The sequence below is a fragment of the Balaenoptera physalus genome (genome assembly GCF_965194825.1).
Source record: "Balaenoptera physalus genome assembly, chromosome: 8".
NCBI classification, from domain to species: domain Eukaryota; kingdom Metazoa; phylum Chordata; class Mammalia; order Artiodactyla; family Balaenopteridae; genus Balaenoptera; species Balaenoptera physalus.
The window spans coordinates 114,812,993-114,826,781 of NC_138887.1; the positions used below are offsets into that span (position 1 = coordinate 114,812,993).

General features: G+C 34.7%; 1 protein-coding gene across 13 annotated transcripts in view; it reads right to left on the reverse strand.

The window, feature by feature from the left end:
- Positions 1-13,578, reverse strand: part of LOC309666438 (uncharacterized protein) — a 312,121-nt gene extending 298,543 nt beyond the window's left edge. For all 13 annotated transcript variants that reach the window (XR_014267102.1, XR_014267103.1, XR_014267104.1 and 10 more), the window contains exon 1: positions 11,494-13,578. The gene's annotated coding sequence lies outside the window, so the exon portion shown is untranslated. The remainder of the gene's footprint in view (positions 1-11,493) is intronic.
- Positions 13,579-13,789: the final 211 nt, after the last annotated feature.

Sequence of the window (13,789 nt, forward strand, 5' to 3'; positions counted from 1 at the left end):
TTCCAGATTATGGTAGATGAGAAATGCAAAAATAAGAGATTCTGAATTGCACAGATGAAGCTCAGAAAGTCTTTCTGCTTGGATTGAGCAGGTATAATAACAGGAGTGACAAACGTGGTGAAATACAAGGTGAAGCCATTTAAGTTCATCCTACACAGACCCACACACACGAGAGAGAGAGAGAACTGTATTGAATTGTGGGTATATTTCCAAAACAGTTAAATGAACACCTTAGAAAAAACTAACCCTGTTAGAATGTAAGTTATTATTTCAGAATAAAGTGCTTCTAATTCTGAATTTCTGGGCCTCCCATTTGAAATATAGCTTTCCACCATTTCAGTATGAAGGAAAGTTTGCCAGTCAACAAACTCTGTTCCTGTACTACCTTATTAAACATCTTATTCAAAAGACAATGCAAGTGAAAAATTCTAGCCTGCATACCCAACAGCTGCGGAGAAAAGACATGTAGTTACTAACTGCACTAACTAATCTGATCATTTACTCTTTGATTAGAATGAAAAACTAAGGATTACTAGATTTACAAAGCAAATCAACAGCATGAAATGAGAAAAAAAAGTCAAATACAAAAAAAAGGTGACCCCAGGAGGAAACAGATCATTCAAGGTGGAAGAGAATGTTTTAAAGTATAATATCTTTAGAAGAGTTCTAGATGATACTTCTACAAAACAAGAGTCATGAATAGGATTGAATGAAAAATAACTCTCAAAAAAGAACCTTTGGAAATTAAAAATGTATTGACAAAGTAAAAATAAAAATCAATAGGAGGATTAGAAGATAAACTTGAGGTATCCTTTCAGCACATATATATGAAAACATAAAAAGAGAAAGTCTATAACAGAAAATAAATTGGTCAAGACTATTAATCTAGATAGCTTGTTATCTAATAAACAAGAGTTTCAAAATGGGAACATTAATGGAAAAATAGGGGAAAATTACTAAATAAGAAAAACTCCCAGAACAAGAGACCTGTCTCCAGATTTAACAAAAGCCACTAACTGCTGAGCTCAATAAATAAATATTAATTCAAAGGCACATCACTGAGATGTTTCAGAAGACCAAGTATTAAAAGAGCATCCCAAAAGTATCCAGCATACTTTTTTTCTTAGTATTCTCTGAAGCACTTAATGTCATTATTATTTCATACTTTTAAATTAACAATTTTGGATAATAAAAATGGTAAAAATTATTTCCAAATTCTGAAGCAATAATATTTTGACTTAAAATTTTATGTCCAGCCAAGCTATAAATTGATGGAAATGGCAAAATAAAGCCTTTTGAGAAATTCAAGAAATCAGAAAATGTACCTCCCATATACCATTTTGGAGAAGGTTATGTGGGGATGTATTTACACAAAACAAAGTTTACAATCACAGAAGATAAATGTGGGATAAAAGAAATACTGGAATACATAAGAAGTCCAAAGTAAATGAATCCTTTCTATCTGGCCTAGGAATAATCAGGACAAGTGTGAACAAAAAACTCATAAGATAAATCTTTTTCAGAAAGTAATGTACAAATTTAAGCAGATTGAAATGTGCCATGAAGCTACTGATGGTGTATAAGAAGAGAGAATCTATTTGATATTGACAAAATACTGTTCTTTCCTGTGTAGCACAGAAATTGTGACACTAGACCCACATTGGAAGTATTATAATACCAGCATAATAATTGGTTTTTCAGTGAAAAGTAGCTACATGATTATAATAATGCAAACAGTGGATTTGGCTTTTAGAACAACCTGTAGACAGACAAGGGACTTTGGTTTTCAGATACAAATAAATGTAATATATTCAATTTTGAAATATCATTTTAAATATAATGAGCAGATGTTAAGTATGGAAAGTCAAAAAGAATGAGTCAAGAGGAAGCTTTGCGTTTTTATTTCTTTATTTAGATAATAGGAACTCAACATATTGAGAACAAGAAATAAAAGTTGTATTATAATATTGAAAGTTTTAAGTAGGTACTTTAAATGTGTAGATAAATATAAACATCAAATTTAAGAGGAGAGACAATGGAGATGAAAGATTAGTGGAACTGGATTTAACTACTGAATATGCCAGGTAAATGGAGTGATGTAGTAAAGCATGAAAGCACAATATTTTAAGGAAGAGTGAGAAAAATCGATATGAATATCTTTATGAAAATAATAGTTGGAGATACAGTTTGAGAACTAAAATGAGACCTTATAGGAACGAAATACTTTCTTCTTTTAGACTAAACTATTATTGTATGAGAAGTGAAAATCTTTGATTTCCTTAATCGCATGCTTCCTACCAAAGGAAATGAAATTAAATACTCATATGAACCCATCAATTTTTAAAAAATATTTTTACGCAGGAAATGAGTTCCCTCTTAAAAAAATTCAAGCCAATTGAATGAAAAGGAATTTTAATGGATGTAAGATAAAAAGACTTTAGTGAAGATAGGAGAATACAGAAAATTCCTTTATTTATAGACAGAGTACAGAATTCGGAAAGTCCATGCATAAGTAAAGGACTTGGAAAAGTATTGCTGACTCAAATGCAGAAGTGCTAGAGTGTGGAGAAAGAGTAAGACGGGATTCTGTGATGAGCCACAGCAACAAATCCACCATTTAGAGAGGAGGAACGACTCAAGGTCAAAGACAATGTTTCTAGCCATCAATTCAACTTGTCTTTAATCATTTTGCATACTTTGTGTGATGCAAGGAGAAAAACATCAAGGTTTTTCCCTCAATTAAATATTAGGTTAGAGTATTTCAATTAAACAGAGAATTCCTAAACCAAACTGATCAAGTTCTATATGGGAATATGCTACTTATTTTAATTAATGACTAATTTACATTCAATGAGATTGATTATTTGAAGTTACCTATAAATTATTTAAACATAATAAATGTAGATGGGCAAGATAACATTGCTGGAGAGATCTTGAACTTTCAATTTCCTTATACTTATGTGCCTAATACTGCAAACTTAATATAGCCATAATGTCCTTTTTCACTATTATGAATAAGTGAAACTGATTTTAATAACTAACTAAATTATCTCAATCAAATATTAAGTATCTAAAAACTGGCCTCTGCTAGATTATATCACTTATGTTGATTTGGTTAACTGCCAACACTGAAAGTATATTCTGCCCCATTTTTGTGTGACACTGGAAAGATCAGAATCTCCTTTGCTTTTCTTATTTGACTTGTAAGAGTAATACTACCTTTTAAAAAATATGGTATACTGATTTTTATGTTGTTAATATTGAATTCTATAGAATTATAAAGTCTTAAAATTGAATGTTAATAAATCATTTGCTCACAAACCTCAGTTCTCTGGCTCCCAAGAGAAAAACTGAACAATCTTAGGCTACTGCTTTATTTTTTACCAGTGGAAAAGAGATCATTTCAACACCTCAGTAGGGCATGCAGTAGACGCAGACTATGTCTCTTAGTCACAGACTGGGAGAAAATATTTGCAAATTATATATCTGATAAAGCACTTGAATCTATAATATATATTTTTAAAACTCTCAAAACTCAAAAGAAAATGATTCAGTTTAAAAATGGGCAAAAATTTGAACAGACACTTCACCATGAAAAATATATAAACGGCAAAAAAAAAAAAAAAAACCTAAAAAGATGCTCAACATCATTAGTCATCAATGTAATGCAAATTAAAATCAAAGGAAATGCCACTACAAACCTAATTAGGGTGACTAAAATGAAAAAGACTGAACACATCAAGTGTCTGGAAGAATGTGTACAAATGTGTATACATGGAACTCTTACACTGTAGTTGTACAAATACTTTGGAAAACAGTTTTTGGTTTCTTGAAAATTTAAATATATGCCATCATAGGATCCAGGCACTACATTACTAAGTATTTATCCAAGAGAAAGAAGGCATATGCTCATAGAAAGATTTGTACAAAATCATTCATAGCATCTTTATCTGCAATAGCCAACAACTGGAAACAACCTAAATCCCCATCAACATGTAAATGGATAAATAAACTACAATATATCCATATAACAGAATAACACACAGCAATAAAAAGAAATAGATGACTGATATGCCCTATAATATAATCTCAAAAATCATGCTGAATGAAAAAAAACAAGAAAAAAAAAGTATATGCTGTAAGAATCATAATGTAAAATTTTAGGAAATTAATGTACAGTGAGATCAGTGTTTGCCTGGGGAAGGAGGGTGGGGGTGGGGTGCAGAGAGAGGGATTCCTTTGTTGTATTGTTATGTTCATTATCTAGATTATGGTGGTGACTTTATCCAAAACTTATTAAAAAAACAATTAATTGGAACACAAAATACTAATAATACATTAAAACACTAAGATTTAAATTGCATTTTTTTTCAAAATTTTAGCTACACATGATTTAAAAGGAAGACATATATTTCAAACAAAAGGACACAGAAAGGTTAAATATACCTGGAGATATAAGGAAATGACAGACATCTCAAGAGTTGGAAGCTGGTGTACCAATGAGTAAGGAACAAAAACGTTACCAGGTGTAAAGCATAAATAAGTATTAAGCATGTCACTACATACATGAGGAATAAAGAAATAATCCGGCACACAGCCAGGGACCGCCATCTTGGGTTGTGGCAGTGTGCACAGTGCTTCTCCACACAGGTGCCAAGCTGTGTCCCCACCACAGTTCTGAGCTGGGAAAGCCAATCTGACGTGTCAGGTGCAAGGCATCTGCACACGGCCCCCTACAGAACCAACACCCTGAACCTCCCGGGGTGGCTACACGAACTGCTGAGGTGGAGCTATGGAGCCCCAATCCCAAGTCGGCCACCATCCAAAGGCCAGAAACTTGATTCCTTTCTGACTTGGCCATCCTCCAGCTGTGTGGCTGAGAGGGTCTTGGTGCTCCAGCCAGGTGTCAGGCCTGAGCCTCTGAGGTCGGAGAGCCGAGTTCAAGACAATGGACCACCAGAGATCGGCCAGCACCATGTAATATCAGTCGACGAGATCTCTCCCAGAGATCTCCATCTCAACGTTAAGACCCAGCTCCAATCAATGACCAGCAAGCTCCAGTGCTGGACACCCCATGCCAAACAACTAGCAAGACAGGAACACAACCCCACCCATTAGCAGAGAGGCTGCCTAAATTCATAATAAATTCACAGACACCCCAAAACACAACACCAGATGCAGTCCTGCCCACCAGAAAGACAAGATCCAGCCTCATGCACCAGAACACAGGCACCAGTCCCCTCCACCAGGAAGCCTACACAACCCACTAAACCAACCTTACCCACTGGGGGCAGACACCAAAAACAACGGGAACTATGAACCTTCAGCTTATGAAAAGGAGACTCCAAACACAGTAAGTTAAGCAAAATGAGAAGACAGAGAAATATGCAGCAGATGAAGGAGCAAAGTAAAAAAGCACCAGGCCAAACTAATGAAGAGGAAATAGGCAGTCTACCTGAAAAAGAATTCAGAGTAATGATAGAAAAGATGATCCAAAATCTGGGGGAAAAAAGCAGAGAAAATACAAAAAACATTTAATAAGGACCTAGAAGACCTAAAGAGCAAACAAACAATGATGAACAACACAATAAATGAAATTAAAAATTCTTTAGAAGGAATCAATAGCAGAATAACTGAGGCAGAAGAAAGAATAAGTGACCTGGAAGATAAAAGAGCGGAAATAACTACCACAGAGTGGAATAAAGAAAAAAGAATGAAAAGAATTGAGGACAGTCTCAGAGACCTCTGGGACAACATTTAACACAACAACATTCGAATTATAGGGGTCCCAGAAGAAGAAGAGAAAAAGAAAGGGACTGAGAAAATATTTGAAGAGCTTATAGTTGAAAACATCCCAAATATGGGAAAGGAAATAGTCAATCAAGTCCAGAAAGCACAGAGAGTCCCATACAGGATAAATCCAAGGAGAAACATGCCAAGACATATATTAATCAAATTACCAAAAATTAAATACAAAGAAAAAAAAAAAAAGCAGCAAGGGAAAAGAAACAAATAACATACAAGGGAATCCCCATAAGGGTAACAGCTGATCTTTCAGGAGAAACTGTGCAAACCAGAAGGGAGTGGCAGGACATATTCAAAGTGATGAAAGGGAAAAACCTACAACCAAGGTTACTCTACCCAGCAAGGATTTCATTCAGATTCGAAAGAGAAATTAAAACCCTTACAGAAAAGTGAAAGCTAAGAGAAATCAGCACCACCAAACCAGCTTTACAACAAATGCTAAAGGAACTTCTCTAGGCAGGAAACACAAGAGAAGGAAAAGACGTACAAAAGCAAACCCAAAACAATTAAGAAAATAGGTAATAGGAACATACATACATATCAATAATTACCTTAAATGTAAACAGATTAAATGCTCCAACCAAAAGACATGGACTAGCTGAATGGATACAAAAACAAGACCTGTATATATGCTGTCTACAAGAGACCCACTTCAGACCTAGGGACACATACAGACTGAAAGTGAAGGGATGGAAAAAGATATTCCATGCAAATGGAAATCAAAAGAAATCTGGAGTAGCAATTCTTATATCAGACAAAATACACTTTAAAATAAAGACTGTTATAAGAGACAAAGAAAGACACTATAAAATGATCAAAGGATCAATCCAAGAAGAAGATATAACAATTGTACCTATTTATGCACCCAACATAGGAGCACCTCAATACATAAGGCAAATGTTAACAGCCATAAAAGGGGAAACTGACAGTAACACAATCAGAGTAGGGGACTTTAACACCCCATGTTAACCAATGGACAGCTCATCCAAAATGGAAATAACCAAGGAAACACAAGCTTTAAATGAAACATTAAACAACATGGACTTAATTCATATTTATAGGACATTCCATCCAAAAACAACAGAATACACTTTCTTCTCAAGTGCTCATGGAACATTCTCCAAGACAGATCGTATCTTGGGTCACAAATGAAGCCTTGGTAAATTTAAGAAAATTGAAATCGTATCAAGTATCTTCTACCACAATGCTATGAGACTAGATATCAATTATGAAAAAAAAAACTGTAAAAAATACAAACATATGGAGGTTAAACAATACACTACTAAATAACCAAGAGATCACTGAAGAAATCAAAGAGGAAATCAAAAAATACCTAGAAACTGATGACAATGAAAACACAATGACCCAAACCTATGACATGTAGCAAAAGCAGTTCTAAGAGGGAATTTTATAGCAATAAAACCCTAACTCAAGAAACAAGAAAAATCTCAAATAAATAACCTAACCATACACCTAAAGTAATTAGAGAAAGAAGAACAACAACAACAAAAAAAAAACCCCAAACTTAGCAGAAGGAAAGAAATCATAAAAATCAAATCAGAAATAAATGAAAAAGAAATAAAGGAAACAATAGCAAAGATCAATAAAACTAAAAGCTGCTTCTTTGAGAAGATAAACACAATTAATAAACCATTAGCCAGACTCATCAAGAAAAAAAGGGAAAATACTCAAATCAATAGAATTAAAAATGAAAAAGGAGAAGTAACAACTGACACGGCAGAAATAAAAAGGATCATGAGAGATTACTACAAGCAAATATATGCCAATAAAATGGACAACCTGGAAGAAATGGACAAATTCTTAGAAAAGCACAACCTTCTGAGACTGAACCAGGAAGAATTAGAAAATATAAACAGGCCAATCACAAGCACTGAAATTGACACTGTGATTAAAATCTTCCAGCAAACAAAAGCCCAGGACCAGATAGCTTCACAGGCGAATTCTATCAAAGATTGAGAGAAGACCTAACAACCTAACACTTACCCTTCCTAAACTATTCCAAAATATAGCAGAGGGAAGAACACACGCACTCATTCTACAAGGCCACCATCACCATGATACCAAAATAAGACAAAGATGTCACAAAAAAACTACAGACCAATATCATTGATGAACACAGATGCAAAAATCCTCAACAAAATACTAGCAAACAGAATTCAGCAGCATATTAAAAGGATCATACACCATGATCAAGGGTGATTTATCCCAGGAATGCAAGGATTCTTCAATATACGCAAATCAATCAATGTGATGCACCATATTAACAAACTGAAGGAGAAAAACCACATGATCATCTCAATAGATGCAGAAGAAGCTTTTGACAAAATTCAACACCCATTTATGAAAAAACCCTCCAGAAAGTAGGCATAGAGGGAATTTACCTCAACATAATAAAGGCCATATATGACAAACCCACAGCCAACATCATACTCAATGGTGAAAAACTGAAACCATTTCCACTAAGATCAGGAACAAGACAAGGTTGCCCACTCTCACCACTATTATTCAACATTGTTTTGGAAGTTTTAGCCACAGCAATCAGAGACGAAAAAGAAATAAAAGGAATAAAAATTGTAAAAGAAGAAGTAAAGCTGTCACTGTTTGCAGATGACATGATACTATACATGGAGAAGCCTATCGATGTTATCAGAAAACTAGTAGAGCTAATCAACAAATCTGGTAAAGTTTCAGGATACAAAATTAATGCACAGAAACCTCTTGCATTCCTATACACTAATGATGAAAAATCTGAAAGAGAAATTAAGGAAACACTCCCATTTACCACTGCAACAAAAAGAATAAAATACCTAGGAATAATCCTACCTAAGGAGACAAAAGACCTGTATGCAGAAAACAATAAGACACTGATGAAAGAAATTAAAGATGATACAAACAGATGGAGAGATACACCATGTTCTTGGATTGGAAGAATCCATATTGTGAAAATGACTATACTACCCAAAGCAACCTACGGATCCAATGCAATCCCTATCAAACTACCAAGGCATTTTTCACAGAACTAGAATAAAAAATTTCACAATTTGTATGGAAACACAAAAGACCCTGAATAACCAAAGCAATCTTGAGAAAGAAAAATGGAGCTGGAGGAATCAGGCTCCCTGACTTCAGACTATACTACAAAGCTATAATAATCAAGACAGTATGGTACTGGCACAAAAATAGAAATATAGATCAATGGAACCGGAGAGAAAGCCCAGAGATAAACCCACACACCTATGGTCACCTTATCTTTGATAAAGGAGGCAAGAATATACAATGGAGAAAAGACTGCCTCTTCAATAAGTGGTGCTGGGAAAAATGGACAGGTACATGTAAAAGCATGAAATTGGAACACTGCCTAACACCATACACAAAATAAACTCAAAATGGATTAAAGACCTAAATGTTAGGCCGACACTATCAAACTCTGAGAGGAAAACATAGGCAGGACACTCTACGACATAAATCACAGCAAGATCCTTTTCGACCCACCTCCTAGGGAAATGGAAATAAAAACAAAAATAAACAAATGGGACCTAATGAAACTTAAAAGCTTTTGCACAGTAAAGGAAACCATAAACAAGACGAAAAGACAACCCTCAGAATGGGAGAAAATACTTGCAAATGAAGCAATGACAAAGGATTAATCTCCAAAATATACAAACAGCTCATGCAGCTCAATATCAAAAAATCAAACAACCCGATCCAAAAATGGGCAGAAGACCTAAACAGACATTTCTCCAAAGAAGATATACAGATTGACAACAAACACATGAAAGGATGCTCAACAGCACTAATCATTAGAGAAATGCAAATCAAAAGTATAATGACGTATCACCGCACACCAGTCAGAATGTCCATCATCACAAAATCTACAAACAATAAATGCTGGAGAGGGTATGGAGAAAAGGGAACCCTCTTGCACTGTTGGTGGGAATGTAAATTGATACAGCCACTATTGAGAACAGTAGGGAGGTTCCTTAAAAAATTAAAAATAGAACTACCATATGATCCAGCAATTCCACTACTGGGCATATACCCTGAGAAAAGCATAATTCAAAAAGAGACATGTACCACATTGCAGCACTATTTACAATAGCCAGGACATGGAAGCAACCTAAGTGTCCATCGACAGATGAATGGATAAAGAAGATGTGGCACATATATACAATGGAATATTACTGAGCCATAAAAGGAATGAAGTTGAGTTATTTGTAGTGAAGTGGATGGACCTAGAGTCTGTCATACAGAGTTAAGTAAGTCAGAAAGAGAAAAACAAATACCATATGCTAACACATATATATGGAATCTAAAAAAAAAAAAAGGTTCTGAAGAACCTAGGGGCAGGACAGGAATAAAGATGCAGACATAGAGAATGGACTTGAGGACACAGGGAGGGGGAAGGGTAAGTTGGGACAAAGTGAGAGAGTGATATTGACATATATGCACTACCAAATGTAAAATAGATAGCTAGTGGGAAGCAGCTGCATAGCACAGGGAGATCAGCTCGGTGCTTTGTGACCACATAGAAGGGTGGGATAGGGAGGGTGGGAGCGAGACGCAAGAGGGAGGAGATATGGGGATATATGTATACGTATAGCTGATTCACTTTTTTATAAAGCAGAAACTAACACACCATTGTAAAGCAATTATACTCCAATAAAGATGTTAAAAATATATATAATCCACTAGAAGTACCACCATCATGAATGCTTATGTGCCCAAAAATGTAGTCTTCTAACATTAAGGAAAAATTGACAAAAACATGAAGAAAAATGTACTAAAAAATCATAAAGGACCCACATGAATATAGCCAACTGATCTTTTTCAAAGGAGTAAAGGCAATAAAATGGGAAAGACAATATTTTGAACAAAATGACTTGAACAACTGGACATCCGCATGCAAAAAAAAAAAAACAAAAGAAAGAAAATCTGGACACAGATTTTATACCCCTCACAAAAACTAATTCAAAACAGAGCACAGATCTACATGGAAAACACAAAACTATAAAATTCTTGGAAGATAACACAGGAGAAAACCTAGATGACCGTTGGTATATCACTACCTATTTAGATACAACACCAAAGGTATGGTACTTGAAATAAATAATTGCTAAGTGGGACTTCATTAAAATTGAAAACTGCTACTCTGTGAAATACAATATCAACAGAATAAGAAGAGAAGCCACAGGCAGGGATAAAATATTTGCAAAAGACACATCTGAGAAAGGACTGTTATTCAAAATATTCCTAAAACTCAACAATATGAAAACAAACAGCCCAATTTAAAAATGGGCCACTTAACAGACACTTCACCAAAGAAAATATACACATGACAAATAAGCATATGAAAATATACTCCAAATCATGTCATCAGGGAAATTCAAATTAAAACAATGAGATACCATGAAACACCCATTTGAATGGCCCAAATCCAGAACACTGACAATACCACATACTGCTGAAGTCTTGGAGCAACAGGAAACTCTCCTACTTTGCTGTTTGGAATGTCAAAGGGTACAGCCATTTTCGAAGAAATGGGGAGAAAGCCAAAACCCAGAGAAATAAGAGGAACATTGAAATCACTTTTACCTTGAACCAGGCACAGCTGAACTTCAGTTTTAATGGATTTGTGAGGCAAACAGGACAGAAAAGTTTTAAAAGTACCTTTTGCTGAAGATAGAGGCTTCTAAGAGGGGTACTTCACTGTTTGGCTGAATCAGAAGTAAACGTTCCTCAGGCAAATACAAAGAAAGCTGAGTTGTTCCTGAGCCAGAAAACCAGTTTCCCTGAGACTTGTACTCATAAGTCGGGTTTTGCAAATTGGCTTCTTGATTTGAAGCCTAAATCCCCAACACCTGGATGGTCGAAAGAACCTCACCATACATACCAAAACGCTAAGAGCCACATCATGGTTAAATAGGTTGATATATCTAAGATAAACACACAAAAATTAGAAAAAACAGACAAAAGTCAAAAAAAGATTTAGATGGTTTGGAAAACAAACTTAATTAATTAAATTTCTTCTCAGGAGGATGGCTTCTTCATCTATGTCTCAAAGAGGCTTATTGGATATAAAACAAAGACAATACACAGCCCAAAGCAATATAATTACAAGCACAGAAGGGTCACTGAATAGGTAGCAGCTGAAACAACACACCACAGAGAGAGTCCACAAAGATTTCTGATCAAGATTGTAAGTCAATAATGCTTACCTTAAAAAAAATCAAAGTCAAGTTTGAAAATGTCTTCAGGGAACATAAAAATAGAAAAAGTGACTTAATGGTTGAAAAAAAAAAGCACCAAATAGAACACATAGGAAGTCATTCTTTACATCTGAAAGATTTTTTTTTCTCTTTTAAAAAATTTTCAGTAGTTTTACTATGATGCGTCTGTCTAGGTATAGATTCTCTTGTAGTTATTCTGACCTAAGATTTGTCAAGTTTCCTGAACCAGCAAACTGTTTTTTGTTAATTTTGGAAATTGTTGGTCCTTATGTCTTCAAATATTGCATCTTTCACAACCTCTCTCTACTCCTTTCAGGACTCTAGCAACATGCAATTTAGATTTTCGTATATGTGCTGCTGAAGAGAGCACTGCAATTTAGATTTTAAACCATATCCCATACAGCTCTTATTCTTTGTAAAATATCGATTTTTCTTTCCATGCTCTAATCTAGGTATTTTGTTCTAATCTTTTTTCTAGTTTACTCATTCTTTCTTCAGCTGTGCCTAATTTACTATTAAAACCATCATTGAACTATTAACTTCATTTTCCATTATAGAAATAATATCTGATATTTTGTATTTTTCATTTCCCTGGTGAAAGACTCCATAGTGCTATTTAATCCCTTGGATCTATTACAGTGATTTTTAAACCACTACTGATAAATCCAATATATGGGTCATCTACATTTCTATTTTTATTAGCTATTTTTTTCCTGATGGATTTCCAACATATTTTAATGCCTGATTATGTTTAATTGAGAGATACCATTATTTGTGGAAAAAAATAGAGCTCTTTTGGGGCTCAGGATGATGTTATTGTCTTCCACAGGGGATATAATTTAATTCTTATAGATGATCTTGCTACGAACAGATAAATTTAGTTAATTCAGAAAATGAGCTGTTAAGAAACAGGACTTAAATTTTTAGGGTATGGGTTTGTTTCAAGTACTCCCTATGAGGTAGCTCATTGGGTTCCAATCCCAAGTGTGGATTTTTTTTTTTTCTTATCAGACTACAAGTTTTTTCTTGTTCGGTTTCTTATCAGGCTATAAAATCCTATTGTGGTTACCTTTTCCCTGTAAAATTTCTAAGAGCTCTGTTTAGGACCCATATTCTCCCCACTGCTTTCAGCTAGCCATTTAGCTGATGTTTTTAAATAGCAAAATACCTAGAGGTGAAAATTGACATCAAATGTAAGGTTCACCTCTCTGGAATTCTCTTTTACCTATACTCTTGGCCTTGATACTCCTCCAGCGCCCCCAAATAGATACTCTTTATTTCATATTTTATCCAGCTATTCTAATTATTCACAATGAACAGGTTTATCCTAAATTGACTAGTCTGACATTGTTACAAACGAAACCCTTCAAGAGATTTCCTTTAGGGATTGGATGCAGATTTATACCAATATTTCACCTATAATTCATTGGCAAGAATTTGGGCACATGGCCTCATATTGCTGCCATTAATGCTGGAAAATAATGACCAGAACTGACAGATATATTCCCAGCCAAAATCTGAAGGATGGAGTAAATATTGAGAGACAATTAGAAGGCTCTGGTACATGTATTATACAATTTTCTTACTCATTTTGTCCATTTTCTTTTGTTAGAATGTAATATTTGGGAGGTAGTATTTTTCCTTTTATGTATTTTGTTTTCATTTGTGTTGTGGTTGTAGTACAACATTGTATCCTATGTAACCAGAATATACTGGTACACCATAGATGCTCAATA